The sequence below is a fragment of the Miscanthus floridulus genome, chromosome 8 (genome assembly GCF_019320115.1).
Source record: "Miscanthus floridulus cultivar M001 chromosome 8, ASM1932011v1, whole genome shotgun sequence".
NCBI lineage: Eukaryota > Viridiplantae > Streptophyta > Magnoliopsida > Poales > Poaceae > Miscanthus > Miscanthus floridulus.
The window spans coordinates 136,325,505-136,345,413 of record NC_089587.1 but is presented as its reverse complement, the minus strand read 5'-3'; positions in this window follow the sequence as shown (position 1 = coordinate 136,345,413).

Sequence of the window (19,909 nt, the reverse complement as noted above, 5' to 3'; positions counted from 1 at the left end):
AAGTTTAAGGTAGACTAGTCTTGGAGGCCGAGACAGACTCGAACTTGAGTTGCTTTGGGCCTCCACCTCGGGGACTCGAACCGAATTAGCCTTGGACCTCCTTCTTTGAGTTGGACACCCTTGCTAGCCTCCTACCCCTCCATACCATATGCCAAACATGGTCATATGCATGGGTGTCATGTCCTCATCATCCTCCCCTTCTTGATGAAAAGCCATCCTCGACGTCGATTGTGCTTGAAACTGATCCTGCACAATATAAAGGAGAACGGGGTTGCGAAAACAAAGGGAACTAAAATAATTGTGAGAAGGAATGTGACCATGTTTCTAAGTTTCTAGCATGTCGTCTCGCATAAAAATTTCAGCAAGCACGTAGACTCCATGATCTGAATGCACATGATGTCTGTCAACACTATCCTACAAAAGATTAGAACTAACCAAAGACAATGCAGGAATAAATGGTCTAGCGGACATAGGTAGCAACCAACAATGCTCCCCTTCTTGGAAGTGAACTTGTTTCTTTGAGGAACATGAGAAAATATTTGTATTATTATGGCTGCCCTCTAAACGATCATAATCTTGTACAACAAAAGGAAAATTCATATTACTACGAATGTATACTCGATGTATCATATATTGTCCCTTGTTGTTATATTTGCCAATAACATGATATGTGTGTTTAGAAAACCAAGACAAATCAGCATATGCATAAAGTTTCTCCTCTAAAGAACTAAGATTACACGGAACATCAAATTCAATGTAACCCAAAGTATTTAAAAAAGACAACAATTTCAGTTCATCAACTTCACTAGCATTATGAATAACAAGTCTATTTTCAGCACAAGTGCTCGATTTCAGCACACATATATCATGATCATTCTTCAATGATTGTATAGGTATAACATAAATATCATCATGCAAGTCATCTTCATCACAAGAAACATCAAGCAAATTATCTTGTGACAAAGGTAAATCAAGCGAAGGCTCTACTAAAATTTGCTCTATCATAGCATGATTGGTGAAAAAATTCAGCACATCAAGAGAACTCTCACCTTCCGTGAGTTTAGCATTGTGGCCATTACCTTTGCTCTCATGTTCAGCAGGCGTAATAGTTGATGGTTCTGAATTTTCACATGAGGCTGTGAGCATCTTCTTTTCTGTCACATCATCCTCGCTCTTTTGTACATTGTCCTAGAAAAGCTTAGGCATAGCAGGAGGAATAACAAGAGATTGATCTAGTTGATGCACCTCATCATTTGAATTAATTACAACAGATGGATTAACAAATTTTTCTCTCATAAGATTTTCATATTATTCCAAGTTTGAGGTTTATTATAAGGATCTAAAGACTCCCACCAAGATAAAGTAGAATGTCGCAAAACACTAGCTGCATTTTTTACCTTCCTCCTTGGACACATAAAGCGAGTAGCAAATATGTTATTGATGGCAATTTCCCACTCCATGTACTCATCAGCACCTATACCATCATAAGTCGGTGGATACGGACAACCTGTCATTGTTAGAAGATAGCAAAAGACAACACAAAAGTATTATCCCTATCGACTACTTAGGTTGTGGACAAGGAAAAAAACAAGGTGCTCAACTCTCAAGCGTCTTACCACGGTCTTACAAGTGTTCTTACCAAAGCAACAGGCGGTGCAATCGGTTGGTGACTGTGATACCATTGTAGCTTGAGTGTAACAGTTGCAAGGCAAACATGTACTTGATTAGAAGAAAGTGGAGCTTGGACAGGCACAATATAGTAGCAAGGAATAGCAATAATTTAATTCAGAAATTGCAAGATTGAAAAGTAGTCCCAAGCTAGTCTATGTCGCTAGCCTAAACTCATCCTGGACCTAGTTCGAGCAAGCAATACAATACAACTCAACACAAGGACTCAAAAGGATGCAAGCACTTCTGAACTTTTTTTCACTTTCTTTTTCTTTCCTTCTTTATTTTTTCTCTCTTTTTTTAGGTGTAGCTTTTTTTCCTTCTTTTGGTTTTTGCACCTCTTTGCCTTTTTCTTTGTTTTATGTTTTTTATCTCACAAAAGTGCCGCACATAAGAGATTTGACTTTAGATATTTCCACCCTAGAAGAAAAATACTTAACCGAGGAAGCCGTAGAAGGAATTGCTAGACAAAACAAACTCAATCACGCAACCCACTCCATGACTATTTCAGATCCAAAGAAAAACTGGAGATCAATCTGATGCAAGCCACACTAGGAAACAAGACTTGACACTAGACCAAGAACAAGATCAGAACACAACGAACACTAAGATGCGGCGAGGGACAACAGTTTAATAAAGCAAACTGAAATTAAAAAAATTGCAAAGGCACAGCGGGGCTATAGGACTAGAGATATGTGATAGTGTATATTTTTTTGGCTTTCTGTGGACTATAGGTAAAACAAAAACAGTAGCAATCTAAAGGGGAAAACAAAGTTATACCTAACGGGCAACAAGGTCTCTGATACCACTTGGTAGAGACGGGGATCCTGATCTTCCGTCAGGTGATGGTAACTATCGGTGTGCACTTGGTAGAGACGGGGATCCCGATCTTCCGTCAGGTGATGGTAACTATCGTTGTGGCGGAGAATGACACACCGATCCGGCTTCAGATCGAAAGATCGAACCCTACAATCTTAGCACCATAGCTCCTCTGGTTATCAACCAAGTCACAGACTAGGTTGACCTCGCCAAGAAGGCTAATCCCTGCCTGCGCAACGAAGAACACAAGCAAGAACAAGAAAGAACGCAACTAAATTGCAGATGAAAGATTAATCTCATGAGTTGGGGTCTCACAAACCGAAGAACGACGAAACTATTTCTTGACAGAATAGTCTAAGCAAAACCTAAACCCTAAGGAGAGCGACGGCTGGTATTTATAGAGTCTTGGGCGTCACCCCATGGACGTGCCCACTAACAGGCCCAAACATGATACACGGTCCAATGGACCAAAAGGGTATCGCAGCATCCTAGCAGATTCTGGATGTTGACTTGTTTCGACGATTCCCGTTGATTCTGAAGGTGTTTTGACGTGAAACCAATTGGGTTGGCTTCCTTATCCAATTAGCTTTCCATCCATATGTGGATCATCAAAAACGGAGTCTGGATGCGTCCTAGGTGACCAGTTTAAGGCAGACTGGTCCTAGAGGCCGAGACAGACTCGAACTTGAGTTGCTTTAGGCCTCCACCTTGAGGACTCAAACCGAATTAGCCTCGGACCTCCTTCTTGAGTTGGACACCCTTGCTGGCCTCCTACCCCTCCATACCATGTGCCAAACATGGTCATATGCATAGGTGTCATGTCCTCATCAGACCCCACCTATCAACTCAGAACCAAGATGATGACGTCCACGTGGACCAGTCGCTGCGTGACACGTGTTAGCCCAGGATTAATTCAATCTTTTTCCATTTTTCAGAAATAGATTTAAACTTCAGAAATTCATAACTAATTCATATGACCTCAGAAAAATACGAAACTAGGACCAAAATTCATCTAAAATCGAGCTCTACGCAATGAACCCATGTTTGAGTGCATTTGGCTCTTTTGAATTTCCATTGCTTCTTTGTGCTATTCTATAGACATCGCTAACGTGACTATAATGCGATCATTGCAGACTCGGAGGGGAACCTGACGGACGAGGATCATGAGTACCGCAAGGAATACGGAGATGACTACACTGAAGGTGCCACATCCCACCCAATCTCATAGTACCTATTACGCATGGCTAATATAGAACTGCTATTGCTTTACTTTATTGTTGTAATCACACTGTGATAGGACTTGCATGATAGTATGTTGTCTTGATGACCTTTACCTTGACGCAACCTTACCCCTGCTCACCCTGCTATTAGGTTAGACACACGCTTGCTGCTATAATGCTTATTACTTCTACTACGCTTGTACTACTTTGATGCATGGTGGAAACTAGTGTTAACTGGGCCATGGGGAGAGTGTCGTGTATGTGACTTGGGTGAGTGGAGGGTGAGGGTTGTGTCGACCAAGTTGGAGTATACGACGAGCCTGGGGCAAGTCTTGCCATGGGATGCTACCTGGGCACCCCAGGAAATGGATACCTATGGTGGGTAAATGGGATACAAAGTGGTCTTGGGTGTGAACCTGTGATGGGAGGAGCCCATGATGGAGGTGCTGTGGTGGCACGGTAAACGGAAACCCTGATGGAGACATTCTAGCTTGGTCAACCCTAAGGACTTACTAGTACTCAGATTCACCGGGAAGCCTTACGTACCACTCGCCCTATATGGTGTGGGACGACCGGACTACTTGGTAGGATATTGCCACTACTGCTAGGTTGATAGCGGATAGTGTAAGGAGATACGGGGCGTGGAGGATTTCCCCCACACCCTTCCGAGACTTCATGGAGACCTTGTGGACCTAGCTCATGACTCACAGTTTCAGCCACCCCAGACTAGACTTGGGGTATACCAGGGCTGAATGGTAGAGTGACATTATCCTAGGCTAGCAAGCGGCTAGAATTAGCCTAGTTGACAACGGTCAGCAAGGAAGGCAGATCTTGTGGTTATGTAAAACCTCTATAGAGTGTATGGTTGATCGATCGATACATGTGCCGACTTGTCGGCTATGGACCTTTCCTGGGTTTCGCTTAAACTAGATGGAGAGATGAGTCCTTTTCTCCCCCCTGGAAGTGAGTGTTCGGTCATAGCCAGGGGCTATGGGCCTTGAGATAGTGCCGAGAGGGAGTTGGCCTATCGACTGAGTGATGGTATGGTATGGTATGGTGATGGTGTGGAGATGGTGGTATGTCGATCCTCGGGATCGAAACCTAGCTCTAGAATGGGAATGGGTGGAATATGTGTGGGAATGGTGTTAAAACTTGACTATACTGTTATATACTTGATATGCTAAAATACATAGGAAACCCCAGCCTTATAGGTTCCTTTTGACTATATCCAACTTGCATCCAATTTCCACAAAGCAATGCTCATAGGGTTGGGAGTGGCCAGTACAAATCGTACTGATAAATTTTGGCATACAGGTTCTGCTGAGGAGTATAGCTCCGAGGAGTTTGACGAATGAGGGGTTCGTGCCTACGCTCGAGTTTGGCGATCTTATCTTCAAGCTGTTCTGAATGAATGCTACTTTTGATTCCGCCAATGCGGCGATGTAATAATTTATATAATTCCGCACTATTTGTACTCTGATATTATTGTTGTATGGATGTGATATTCGACTGGAATTTAGGTAATACGATCTACCATAGTCTTGTTACACTTCAACTCTGTGGATTTCCCTTCATGGAAATTGGGGTTGTTTCAAAGGCAGACGTTCAAAACTTGTGGTGATGCCAGGAGATTAATGCCGCACCTATTTCTGCTTCTACCATTCCCCTGCTCACCTATAAATGCCACCGCTGAGCCCCTTTCCCCTTCTCTTTTCCCATTCACAGTCGCGCCGTGCCTGCCACCCAAATTCGCCCACTCTAGTGCTCAATCGCCGTCGACGTCTCGCCTAGGAGCTCTACCATGCCTCACCGCATCTGTAGGTGCTTTCTTCTCCTTGTTTTGGTCACCAATTTCATTGGTTTAGGCTCACCGGTGGCTTTCCTCTTCACAGTCCACCACCGCACGTTACCGGTCATCTCGGAGCCAACCCGAACGCCGGCAACCTCCCCATCAGACTCACGGTGAGCCACTCGACCTCCCTGTATCCTCCTTTCTATGAATGCTGCTCTGGAGCACTGTACCAGCGAGCTCCAGATCACACTATTCATGGCGCTACAATGGGCTGTCGTCCCAACGTGTTTCCCCACCCTTCGTTTATGCCATGTCGCACTTGTGTTGTTGCGCTCGTCACTCCCGTGACCTCGGTTTGGTCTGAGGCGGCCGGAATCACCGTACTAGTGATCACTGGTGAGCTCGGGCCATCGACAACCATGGCACCACCGCACTGGCACTGCATGCTGATGATGGGAGTCCACCCTTTCTTCTACGCCATTAGATCATGGGTGAATGTCTTGGATTAGATACCCCTTTGGGGTTACGTAACTGGTCCACCGTGGACCATGGACTTGGCGCATCGTGCCCACGTCAGCGCGCCCACCACACACCTGGTGCACCGAGCCAACCAGCGTGCACCACGTCGCGCCCAGTCAGCGGCAACGCGGTCAAACCATGGTCAACCTAGCACATCTTGCAGTTTAACCCCTACATTTTTTGGGAATGAACCCGTAGTCCAACCTTAGTTCCAAATCATTTCTTTTCAGTCCTGTTTTCTTTTGATATAGCCCTTGTATTTCTAAGTAATAGTGCGCGCCGTCCATAATTCATTTAAATTAAGATTTTATTAGTTAAAATTCAAATTTGAGTTCGGTTTATTTATAGAAATGCCACTGAAACTTGTATTATGCATAACTTTTGTGTTTTAAGTCCTATTAGAATGATTCTTTTGCTCATATTTTCATAGCAGTACATAGATTAGTTCTAAAAGCTTTTTAGTCTCTATTTCTACTATTTGGTGTACTGTTCTAATAGAAGCCTATTTGTATGCATGTAATGATTGGATTGGATGCTTGATTGGTGGATTGGATCACTTATAGAGGGTGAACAAGTTGAGTTTGCTGAGGATCAGTTGGGTGACCAGCAGTACTAGAAAGGAAGCTTTGAGGAAGGCAAGTGTAGCAAAGGCCCCTTGTACCCATGAACTCTATAATTCATATACATGTTTGTGTTTAAATTTGAATTACCTTTAAGGACTTTACCTAGATTACTATTTATACCACATATCCTTGATACCTATAGTTTGGGATGCATTTTGGATAGATGTTGCAGCGCTCAACATAAAATAATTGTTAAACATGACTAAAGGTATTATGCAATATGTTAAAATGGAGTTTTTTAGCAACAAATAAGGGGGCTAGAGTATTGGGTTGAGTGCTCTAGTGCCTCTCCATAAGGACTTAATCCTAAAGCGGCCACCCAAGAGGTTTCGTACAACCTCAAGTGTCAAATGGCTCTGACTTTAACCTGTTAACTAGATTGTACTAGCTTGTTTGTAGCTTTCCGTAAGGGCAAGAGAGGGGGCACTAGTTGGTATGTTTTCCTTTCCTACTAGGGTGTGTACCACGCCGTGACCATGAGTGACACTCCTAGAGGAGGGCCACATATGGTTAGATGGCTGAAACCTTAGCAGCTATGACCTGTTAGTGCGACTAGCGAAGGGTTACATAGAGAAACCCTGCAACACTTCCTAGGTAGAGGTGATGTGGGCTTTGCAAACCCTGGCATTGGGAATCATGGCTCGGTGGGTAAAGTTGTACAATTTCTACAAAAATATTGAACCTATTATAATAGCCATGCTCATGGATACGAGAGGTCTGGATCCTTCATGATTAGTGGTTACTATGGATGGTTGGGAATTGACACAATCTTGATTATTCATTACTACCACTTGGGTTGGATTTATTTACTAAAGTAGTGATTTAGGATGCTAAAACTTGACCAACTAAAATTGCTAACCGTAGTCAAACTGTGTCTAGCCTTTGAGCCTCATAGATCCCTTTGTTATAATTGCTAAACATGGTGCACTTACACTTGTGTTACATTCATGAAAATCCTAGATGGGTAACAGATAATGCATATGAAGAGTTTCTAGAAGATGTCCAGGATTACTAGGGTGATGTCCCCCAGTTGGAGTCCCTGTGGCATTTTGGGCTTTGTTCTCTACTCTATGTAATAATGTTGCTAATGAGCAAGACTTGTGATAATTATGTTTTGAGATATGCATTGTAAATAAGTACTTTACTTTGATATTATTGCAATTTAAGATTATATGTGTGTTTGGACATCCTGGGCACACATATATGAGCACTTGGTTTTGTTATGCAACATTGGGTGCAACACCTACGTACAGGTGTCTGTGGTGATGGAGAATTATGTTCACCTATTGTTGATACCTCCACCCTTTTGCCAGCAGTAGCCCTCCGAGTACGAACTCCATGAGCAAACTCTCCTGGTTGTGTTGAATTCAACCACTTGGAGTGACTTTGCCTAGGACTCATGGCAGTGGTGCCTTTTGTCCTACTAGCAGAGCATCCTTTGTGGCTCCTTCGACCCGTACATTGAAATAGGAGATACAAACTTAAGCAGCAAGCATATACAAATTGCATTGCTATCCAAACAATAAAGCATTGCATTGCTACCTACACCCCCACCCCTCTGAACTAAATACAAGATAGAACAAGCACCTTAATTGCTAGGGGTACTGGTTCATCTTCTAAATCTGAATCTATTTCATCTGTAACATCAAATCCCTCAACTACCTCCCCTAGTTCAAGGATATATTCAAAATCTTCACTGTGTCTACCCTTTGTGCTTGACTTTTTTGCCTTTGGAGACATAGGTTTTGGGCCCACACATATTCCAAGTTCTTCCATCTTTCTAGATTATAAAGGCATTTATTAACTAAAGCTTCTACGGAATGTCAACACAACAGAGCAAGAGTAAGCAAATAAGCACCTAATTAGTAACTATAGCTTATATGGAAGTCATTAATCCAATAAAGAACATATCTGCTACACTCAACTATAGGAAATATTTAACCCCATTGTTGTCTACATATCCTTAGTTTTGCCTCTACAGTAGAGCACACATCATAAAAGGAATTTGGGTACCTTTTCCTCCGTGTCTGTGTTTAGATCCAGTCTTGTCATCATGATCGTGGAGCTGGTGCAGCTGGCATTGATGAAAGGGTAACAGATCTAGCTTTGACTAGGGTTTAGATCCGGTCAGTCGTGGTAGGTGCTGAGGTAGGGGATCCAAATCTGGCTTTTACCGTCGTTGAGGCTAGGGTTCGGAAATGTATGAGAGAGGGTGCGGCTAGAGAGTGGAGAGAGAGTCGAGCTGCTGTGCTGATGGCGCGTAGGGTCCGAAGTGGGGTGGCAGAGGGGGTGGCTAGAGAATGGAGATGGAGGCGGAGATGATGACTCTTCGCACTTTTATGTGCCATCACATTACCACAAATGCCCTTGTTTGAAATCGATGGCGTGGTAAACCTATTTACCGCGCGGAGGGCAAAAGAGAGACCTCTAATTTTTTGTGCGTATTGGCGGGATTGCTCGGCGCGGTGCTCAGTAGAGACCGGAATTTATTTCATGTTTTAATAGGAAATGATTACGACAAAATGTTACTTACCTAATATTCGTCTTTTCATTTTCTTTCTCCTATGCATCTGTTTATATATCCAATGAGTTAGTTGTTGCCTTTTTGGTTTTTTAATAATAATATAAATAAAAATAAAACTAAAAGAGGATGATAATAAATAATTAAAAGATGCATGAATTTAACACCTAAAAATTACCAAAAAATAAAAAAATAAACCTACTCGCAGTAGCTTGTTGCACTGCATCTGCCGATTATTTTTTTATTTGTGTGACTGTATATGTGGCTATTTGAACTAAGGCCTATAATTTTAAGGCAAGGGGAAGGCAGGCCCAGTGATGGAAAACCCTCCATAAATAACTAAATCGGTTATTGATATCCCCATGGATTTCCCAACTTAGAAAAGTCATGGATTCTAAGGGGATTTGAGTTTCCAGAGAAAGAGAAAAAAAGCATCCTCCTCATTGCTAGTGCTCTGGCGATTCGCTGGACCAGTTGCAGTACTCCGAATCATGCTCCTCCTCACTAGAGTCGTAGTTGGTGCTATACTTTGCCATCGCTTGAGTATGTTCCCATTGTTCGTCACACTTACTACTCGAATCGCTAGTGTAGTAGTCGAGGGGTTGACGTGTTTTCCTGCTCTAATAACGAGAAAACACGCCCACCCCTCGACTACTACTTTGACTGCTCGTATTCCAAATCTATTTTATTAGTAATTAGTAATGCTATGGGGAATCATGTCCTATAACGTTTGTTAGCATCTGCGTCGAGTATAAATATCCTTCCTGGTCTCTTTTGCTTATCATTTGCAAGTTGCTAGCCAAGGAAAGGAGGCAGTGTTACAACTTCATTAGCAGCTACTGCCCATAGAACTACAATGATCGTCCTTATTAAGGTGAGTTTTAGTTTCTTTGTCATTTATTCTAGTCAGGATTAAGATCTCAATCGAGGCTAAGATATGGCATAGACAATATTCTATTGCTTTGTACTGGTTCTTGCTTGTTTAAGGTGTAGTGTTTTTTCATATGTGTTTTTTTCAAATGATTTTTTCCTTGTGTTTTTTTGTTTTGTATATAGAGAGATGTTGTCGTACCACAACACCCATGTTTACTCCACCAGCAAGCTTGCGCTTTGGTGGCTAGGAGTGTTGTCAGGTATCGTAGAAGGGGTGCTTGTCACTTGGGGACATCATGTTCATCAACAGCCTTGACTGATCGTTGTTGAAGCTGCAGTTCGTTATATGCTTGGTAAAGATTGCTTTGTTATAGTTGTCGAAGACAATGATAGTGGTGAGATTTTTGTTTGTGTTAGGAATTTCGAGCAAATGAAAAGACTTAGTAGTGTTACTATGTTTGTGGGAGGAGACTATGTCATCTTCACTCATGTTGATTGACTGAATGCAATTTGTCAACTATCTGACATGAGTCCCCTTGGAAAGATGAGATGTTTTAGACATTAGAGATTAGAATAATACTACGTAATGTACTTTTGTATATAAAGGAATGAAGTTATTATGTTGGTCCAACTATATTTATCTTCCTTTATTTCTTTCATACTTCATATACTTCGGTTGATTCTTATTACATTGAGTTTTTTTATTTGGTCACATTTGACAATTCTGACTCCTCAATTTGGGACGGAGGGAGTAGTTGAATTCAGATTTGGGCTGATCGCAACCATCAAAGGACAGATGCACAACTGTTGAAATGTTTGTGCACCCTATAGATAGAACGATCATCTAAAATTTTCACTAGCCGGACACTAGTGGAGCGATAAGGTTTATCACAGAAGATCCGGTGGTTTGAAATCATGACAACCCAGAAAGTATTGATGAACGGCATGTGGTGTCTGTTTTTGTCTTTTAGGCTCCTAGATTCTCACGTAGGCGCACATGCGTGGGTGGCGTCAGCAGGCAGTTCTAGCAGGGACATTGCCTCGTTGCCCATCGCATTGACGTGATGGGGCGAAGCTGAACCACCCTGATGAGGACATGGCACCTTCGGATACGAACAATGATTATAAGGTGCGCTCGTTCCTATATTTGCATAGTGGCTTTGGTTATAATTCACTTTGTTCCACATGTACATGTCACTATTTGATTGTAGGTTCAAATGTGTTTCATAATGGAAGTTCATCAAAGTTGAACTTTCGGTTCGTCAGCAGCTCGATAGTGCCTCATTGGGAAGGCCATAACTCATCCATCCGGAGTGCGATCAAGGTCAATGAGCACTTGATGGAAAGCTTGTTTGATAAGCTTTCAAATAGATCTAGTCCCATCTCAATATCACATCGGCAAGGCCTCTAAATCACCAATATATTCTGTCGCTATTTCTGGTGAGAGCTACACTGTCGTCATGGGCTTGTTAGATATCCTTGGGACCCAGGCCCAAGTTGGAGCATGCCCCAAGAAGATGGAGAACACCTAAGAGATAGCCTTGGACGTCCTCCTCCTTGGCCACTACCTTAGGAGGCTAGCAAGGACGTCCAAGCCAAGCCAGAGGCCCAGTCCAATCCGAGTTCGAGTCTGCCTCGGCAGTCAGGACCAGTCTGCAATAAAACGGACGTCCAGGACGTATCCGAACTCCATTTTTGATGATCCACATATGCATGGAAAGCTAATTTGATAAGGAAGCCAATCCAAGTGGTGTCACATCAAAAACTCTTCAGAATCAACAGGAATCATCGAAACAAGTCAGCGTACAGAATCTGTCAGGGTGCTGCGACACCTTCTTTTGGGCCGTTGGGCCTTGTAACGTGTTGGGACACCTTTAGGACATGAAGAGGGATCCTTGGACATCCCTTAGGCTATATAATCAGTAGCCACCACCTACTTTAGGGTTTGGGTTTTGTTTTAGATCAATCAGTCATTGAACAGTCACCGGTATCAGTTTGCAAGACCCCAACTTCCAGTGCTTAATCATTCATCTGCAATTGTCACTTTAATTGAGTTGTTTTTTATCTTGTTCTTGCTTGTGTTCTTTGATTCGCAGCAGGGATTAGCCTTCTTGGTGAGGTCAACCGGATTGTGACATGGTTGATAACCAGAGGAGACATGGTGCTAAGGTTGCAGGGTTTGGGTCTTTGTGATCTGAAACCGGATCGGTGTGTCGCTCCCTGAACAAATCGTTGTTTATCTTGAACCTGATGGAAGATCGAGATCTCCGTCTCCTATTAAGTGGTAATCAGTGCTAAGGTATACCGTCAGGTTCACTTTTATTCCCTAGTTTGAGAGTTTTGCATTCGTCCTATAGTCTAGTGCCATACTTTTATTTCCTATCTAGAACCTTCCGCGCCATAGCCTTTGCATATTTTAGTTTTAGATTCCATTGTTAAGTTTGTGTCCTAGGTCAAAGTCTTGTTGCTGGTTTAGATTGCGTTCTTTTCTAGTTTGTGTTGATCCCTCCACCCGCCGCTATTCCGTATCACCATCGGTTTGCATCTTGTGTCCACTAAAACCCTTATTCGAGCAGCTTCCTTAAAACAGTCATAACTTTTGCATCCGAACTCGAAATGGGGAAAATTTTATATCTATGGAGAACGCCAGAAAATTTTAGATCTATTTCATCCCAGCATTACTAGGTTCGCAAAAATTAGATTTGCGAAATTCGATTAGGAAAATTGAGTTTCTGGGCCCACAAGTTTTGGTATGCTTTTTAGAGCACAGTCCTAATTTTCTATAGGCCACATCTTTTATTCAATTGAGCTCAAATTTTTTGTGGTTTATTCTTGTGTGCTCCTTGCTGAGAAAAAATATCAAAAGAGCAAAAGCGAGAAAAAAAGATTGGACAAAAAAAATAAAAGAAAAAAATAGTAAAAGAGAATAGAAGATATCGAAAAGGAGCACATAAGGAACACTCAATAGCTCTATTGTTTATGGTACCTTTTGCCTTGTTCATATCCGTTGCTACCTTTAATATTTGTTTCCTTTCATCCTTGTTTCCTCTCTTGTTTATCACAACTAGTGATAGGAACATGTATAGGCCAGCAACTAGGACAAGTGCTCTGGACATTTATTCAATATTATTGTCTGTCACTGACTTGTGTGCCACATATACATATTTGTTTTTTTTTGCATGCCTCCCAAGCTCCACATATACTTCAGATCGGTATAGAAAAAGACCCTTGCAATCTTGGTGTCACACCATCATAGGTATCACGTACCAGCCACTGGTTGTACCGTCCACTGCTTTGCGTTGGTAAGAACCTTGTAAGAGCTTGATAAGGTGTTTCCTTTTGCTATGATCTTGAGAGGCAGCACCACTCCACCTACGTAGTAGGATTATTAGGGATAACCTTCACTATTTGTTCCTTGTTTTTGTGTTTACAATGACAGGTTGTTCGTATCCACCGACTTATGATGGTATAGGTGCTGATGAGTACATGGAATGGGAAATTGCCATTGATAACATATTTGCTACTCGCTTTATGTGTCCAAGGAGGAAGGTAAAAAATACAGCTAGTGTTTTGCTACATTCTGCTTTATCTTGGTGGGAGTCTTTAGATCCTTCTGATAAGCCTCAAACTTGGAATGATATGAAACTTCTTATGCGAGAAACCTTTGTTAATCCACCTCCTATTTTAACTTCATATGATGAGGTGCACCATTTAGAGGAAGAGTCTGTTGTTATTCCTTCTACTATGCCTAACCTTTTGCAGGACAATGTAGAAATGAGCAAGGATGATGTGACAGAAAATGAGAAGCTCATAGCCTCATGTGAAAATTCAGAACCATTAACTATTACCCCTGCTGAACATGAGAGCAAAGGTAGTGCCCATGATGCTAAACTCACAGAAGGTGAGAGTTCTCTTGATGTGTTGAATTTTTCCACCAATCATGCTATGATAGAGCAAATTTTAGTGGAGCATTCGCTTGATTTACCTTTGTCACAAGATGATTTGCTTGATGTTTCTTATGACGAAGATGACTTGCATGATGATATTTATGTTATACCCATGCAATCATTGAAGAATGATCACGCTATATGTGTGCTGAAAATGAGCACTTGTGCTGAAAATAGACTTGTTATTCATAATGCTAGTGAAGTTGATGAGCTGAAATTGTTGTCTTCTTTAAATACTTTGGGTTACATTGAATTTGATGTTCCGTGTAATCTTAGTTCTTTAGAGGAGAAACTTTATGCATATGCTGATTTGCCATGGTTCTCTAGACATACATATCATTTTATTGGAAAATATAATTGTAAAGGAGAGTATATGGTGCATCGTGTCTATATTTGTTCAAATCTGAAATCTCCTTATATTGTGCAAAAGTATGATCAACCAAAGGATTGCAATTGCTATAATCTTGTCATGTCGAGTTCCCCTAGTTTTGTTATAAAGAAACATGTTAAATTTCAAGAAGGGGAGCAATGTTGGCTACTATCAACAATGTTTTCTTCATCTAATCCCAAACCGAGGACGGTTTGTTGTCAAGAAGGGGAGGATGATGAGGACATGGCACCTTCGGATACGAACAATGATTATAAGGTGCGCTCGTTCCTACATTTTCATAGTGGCTTTGGTTATAATTCACTTGGTTCCACATGTACATGTCACTATTTGATTGTAGGTTCAAATGTGTTTCATAATGGAAGTTCATCAAAGTTGAACTTTTGGTTCGTTAGTAGCCCGACAGTGCCTCATTGGGAACGCCATAACTCATCCATCCGGAGTGCGATCGAGGTCAATGAGCACTTGATGGAAAGCTTATTTGATAAGCTTTCAAATACATCTGGTCTCATCTCAATATCACATCGGCAAGGCCTCCAAATCACCAATATATTCTGTCGCTATTTCTGGCGAGAGCTACACTGTCGTCATGGGCTTGTTAGACATCCTTGGGACCCAGGCCCAAGTTGGAGCACGCCCCAAGAAGATAGAGAACACCTAAGAGATGACCTTGGACGTCCTCCTCCTTGGCCACCACCTTAGGAGGCCATCAAGGACGTCCAAGCCAAGCCAGAGGCCCAGTCCAATCCGAGTTCGAGTCTGCCTCGGCAGTCAGGACCAGTCTGCAATAAAATGGACGCCCAGGATGCATCCGAACTCTGTTTTTTATGATTCATATATGCATGGAAAGCTAAATTGATAAGGAAGCCAATCCAAGTGGTTTCACATCAAAAGCTCTTCAGAATCAACAGGAATCATCGAAACAATTTAGCATCTAGAATCTGACAGGGTGCTGCGACACCTTCTTTTGGACCGTTGGGCCTTGTAACGTGTTGGGACACCTTTAGGACATGAAGAGGGATCCTTGGACATCCCTTAGGCTATATAATCAGTAGCCACCACCTACTTTAGGGTTTTGGTTTTGTTTTAGATCAATCTGTCATTGAACAGTCACCGTTATCGGTTTGCAAGACCCCAACTTCCAGTGCTTAATCATTCATCTGCAATTATACTTTAATTGAGTTACTTTTTATCTTGTTCTTGCTTGTGTTCTTCGATTCACAGCATGGATTAGCCTTCTTGGCGAGGTCAACTGGATTGTGACACGGTTGATAACCAGAGGAGACGTGGTGCTAAGGTTGTAGGGTTTGGGTCTTTGTGATCTGAAACCGGATCGGTGTGTCGCTCTCTGAACAAATCGTTGTTTATCTTGAACCTGACGGATGTGGAGATGGAGATCCCAATCTTCCGTCAGGTTCAAGATAAACAACGATTTGTTCGGAGAGCGACGCACTGATCCAGTTTCAGATCACAAAGACCCAAACCCTGCACCTTAGCATTGTTTGGAACATGCTTTTGAAACATTGCAACATATGTTTATATTCCATGTGTGTTTGTTTTATGAAATGAATAGTGTGCAACACTCAAGAGTAACATGTGCAATTCACTTTTGAAACATGTCATATACTTTAGTGAAACATGGTTAGTTAGTACTATGCCACAAACTCATGAAACATATGAAACATGGCTTTGAAACAAAAGTAACATTTCACTTGTTCTCCCTTGTTTCAATACATGTGATGCTTGACTTTTGTGTGATCCATGTGTGGTGTCGCTAATTATCCTCTTAAACAACTGAGCTACACTTAGAATGTCATTAGGAACAATGTTCATGTTGACCATATTGCCTAATTATGCTTTCAAGTAATGGTTTGACTTGTATTGACCCCTAGAACTCTCTTATTTGACTGTTTAAAACGTATAGCTTAGAATTTAGCATGTTTGAGCAACCTAAAGCAAAGTTGTAGCAAATTTTATAAGGAACAAAAGTTATTTTATGACCATCTCATGAAAATGTACAGAACATGCTAAAAAAGGGCCCACAAGTCAGTTTTGAGGTCTATTTGGAAACTCAGAAAAATTCTAAGTCAAAAACCAAATTTCAGTTTCATTGGCTCGACTTGGTGTTGATTTTAATCATGATTCTTGGAGAATTAGGTCTTGGTCTTTTAATAGAAGTTGAAGATGGTATAAAGGGCTACAACTTTCATTTACACTGTTTTCACTAATGATCAACGGTTTTGTAGTTTCAACGCGATGAAAGTACGCTGTCAGGCTCAGTTGGCTTAACTACATCGAAGCTACAGTAGTCCGACTTGTTTAGAGTTTGAAGGCAGCATGTGCGCCGCGCGTCACTGCCGGCCTGACCGGCTAGGCCACGATGGGCTACCGCGCGCCTCATCAAGCCCCAGCGCACGCCCGTGAGCCTCCTAGCGCCACATTTCCGTTCCTACTTCTCCTTCGCCTCCTCCGCTCCTTGCGCAATAGCAACCGCAGCCGTAGCAGACCACCGCCATCGCCATTGCTCCACCGAGCTCGCACGAGCTCGCCGCTACACCACAGCCGGTGCTAGCCCTCACATAGCTCCGCTAGCACCTCACGGACCTTGTCGACTTCCTCGCTGAGCCATCTGAGCCCTAGGTGAGCGACATTGCTGACTTTGCGCACTGCCGTGCCATGGCCGCCATGGCCAAGCCGCCGTGCGCCATGGCCGATGCACCTTGAGGCCGGTAGCGTCTAGGTTTAGGGGGTCAATCGATGCAGGAGACCTTGGGGAACACGGTGGTACCGGTGCCGTCGCCAGAGACGCCACCATCGGCGAGCTCTACCAGTTCCGCGCCATCCCAAGCTGCCTCCTCTGTTTTTCTTTCACTGACACATGGGCCTGGCTGACCTGCGGGTCCCAGCTGTCAGCGACACTGATTTGAAAGCAAGTTCATTTATTTCCAGTTTTGATGCTATTTTGTAAAATCCAGATCTAGAGTTTGGTAGATCCTAATTGGGTGGTTCTAATTTTGTTAGGACCTTGGTGAAGTGTAGTTTTTAGGAAAAATATAATATGAGCACTTGTAGTAGAGTTTCTAGAAGAATTAAATTGAAACTTGAAATGTGTTTTTAAATGGATGCAAATTTGTTTAATTCATATCTAGAGTTCCTGTGCTCCAAAAATTATGAAATTCGGATGGTGAGCTCTTCTTAATGAGTAGAAGCTCTGGTAAAAATTTTGGAGTCAGTGCATGAATAGTTTTTGAGTTATAGATTTTCCTTTTATCATTAGATGATCCTTGTGTGAATTTTAGTAATTTATCTATGAATCCAATGACTATGAAATTTATTGGAGGTTGTCCTAGTACCTTAGTGATGCTAAGAAAAATATAAAATCTGTTGCTTGACACTTTTCATTAGGGTTTCCTATTTATGTGATTTTAAGCCTTTATGCCTTGTCATTTTTGTGTAGGAAGTTATACTTGTTCAAATGATGTGACATTTTTACGGTGGCTTACTTCAAGCATGTAGTACCTACTGTAATTTTTCTAGATTAAATGGTGTAGTTTTCATATATGTTTATTATTCCTCTTAAATAATTAAATAAATTAAGAAAGGCATTAAAAAATGAATTTGTGGTGAACACTTTACTTTCTGGTGCTATTTTGATATGTGTGATGAGTTAGTAAAGTTGGTTTTGTCCGTTTATATGTTTGCAACATAAGTTAATAATTATTTTCTTGCATTATGTCTTTCTGGACAGTTCTGGGAACTTTGCAAAGTTCACTATGATAATTTGGTTTTCTGGGAAAGTGGTGAATACAAAAGTTATAGATAATTTCTGTATCTAGCTCCTGTTAAAAATTGGTGGCATTTGGCCCAGTAGCTTAGGAGTTACAGTCGTTCAAAGTTGAATCACAGTTTTGCTTGCTCTCTGTCTTGTTTGGACCTGATTATGTGGTTCTGTAAATTCGACCTGGTAAAGGTTGAAATCATGCCTTGAGGTCTGAAATTTAATTGTAGGCAATTTCATAAGCTTTCCAAATTGTCTTGTTGCTTGTCATTTCGATTTGTAGATCTCCGGTTATGATCAGTTAACAGTACCGCTGTATAGTTCCTATTTTGCTAAAATACGGATGTTTGTGTGTATGCTTGTTGCAATGTTCTTGTTGATTGTTTAGGTGCTAGCCTAACTTAAGAACATGCTTAGGTGCAGGTACTAGGTCCTTAACTGAAGATGAGCAATTGTACATTAGGTTGTATAAACTTGGTAAGTTAAAGTGATTTGAATAGAGCTTAAGTTAGAATATGCGGACTGCAGTAAGCATGTGCATTCCCCGAGCATCCCTAACTTCGTTCATGTGCATCCATGATATTTATCTTGCGCATACATGCAATAGGTGTGCCGGAGGGAGTGACGCTTCTGGAGTTCAAGGGAGCGAGCCAGGAGGAGGAGCCCGAGGTTCAGGCAATTGACGAAGCAGCCGCCGAGGAGGAGTTGCCCGAGTGCCCTGACCACCGCCCATCCTCTTTCCTGAAAGGCAAGCCCCGGAGCATATTAAGTCTCCCATGTTTTTTACAAATATCTTGAGTATCTTTTATCATTGATGATGCATTAAGTATAGGAATTGGTTGAAACCAATTGTTGCATTATGTATCTATCCTTATCCAGATATCGCACTTGAATCCTATTTAAGTTTAGGAACGGATTAAATGCTTAGCCATGCTTAGTGCGGTAGAAGTCAAGTGATTTCCTGCCACCTGCGAGCTTTAGGATGAGGTGGATCACGGTTGGCTATATTTGCTATCGTGGAAAAGAATCATGTTAATAATGAATTAAGACCGGGCGGAGTCTTATGTAGGGTTGGACATAGTGACTCCGTCTATGTCGTTTAAGGACCGATACGATGTATGTCCTTATGTCATGTTGAACACAGCCTAACATTTAGCTAGTCGGATAACTCGTTCCGACCGTGAAGCCTAGTAGCTCAATTCAGGCCGGGGTCGTGAGTAGTTGGTCGCAAACTGGATGGCAGTAAGGATGTGATGAGAGCCATTGGCGTAAGCCCAAGGGCAGGTTAAGTCACTGAGCACTCATGGTAGAGTGGTTCTCTGATTTTGTGGCACTGATCAGATCCATGACTCCTGAATTGTACCAAAGGTTACTTGTTTGCGACCCTGACAGGGGAAGCAGGGTTTGTGTTAGGAATACCCCTTCAGCTGGATAGGAATCGATTTGAATTGCCATCTCTCCTGGATAGTGAGGACTTGACTGAGCAGCGGCAACGTAGATTCACTAAATTTAAAGATATGGTTAAATGATGATGATGATAATAATGATAATGAGCCATGAAATACCTGATATGGTTATTATTGTTTGCAACTTAATCAAGTGATTGATTAGTATAGGTGCTAATATAGATGATAGGAAATGGCTAAAAGTCACTGCTAGTACAAGTTAATAATGCTAATGATTACTCAAGCTTTTATGCAAAAAGGTTGTCTAGCAAGATCCACTAATAAAGCCTTGCATACTCCTTGGTGTCATTTATTT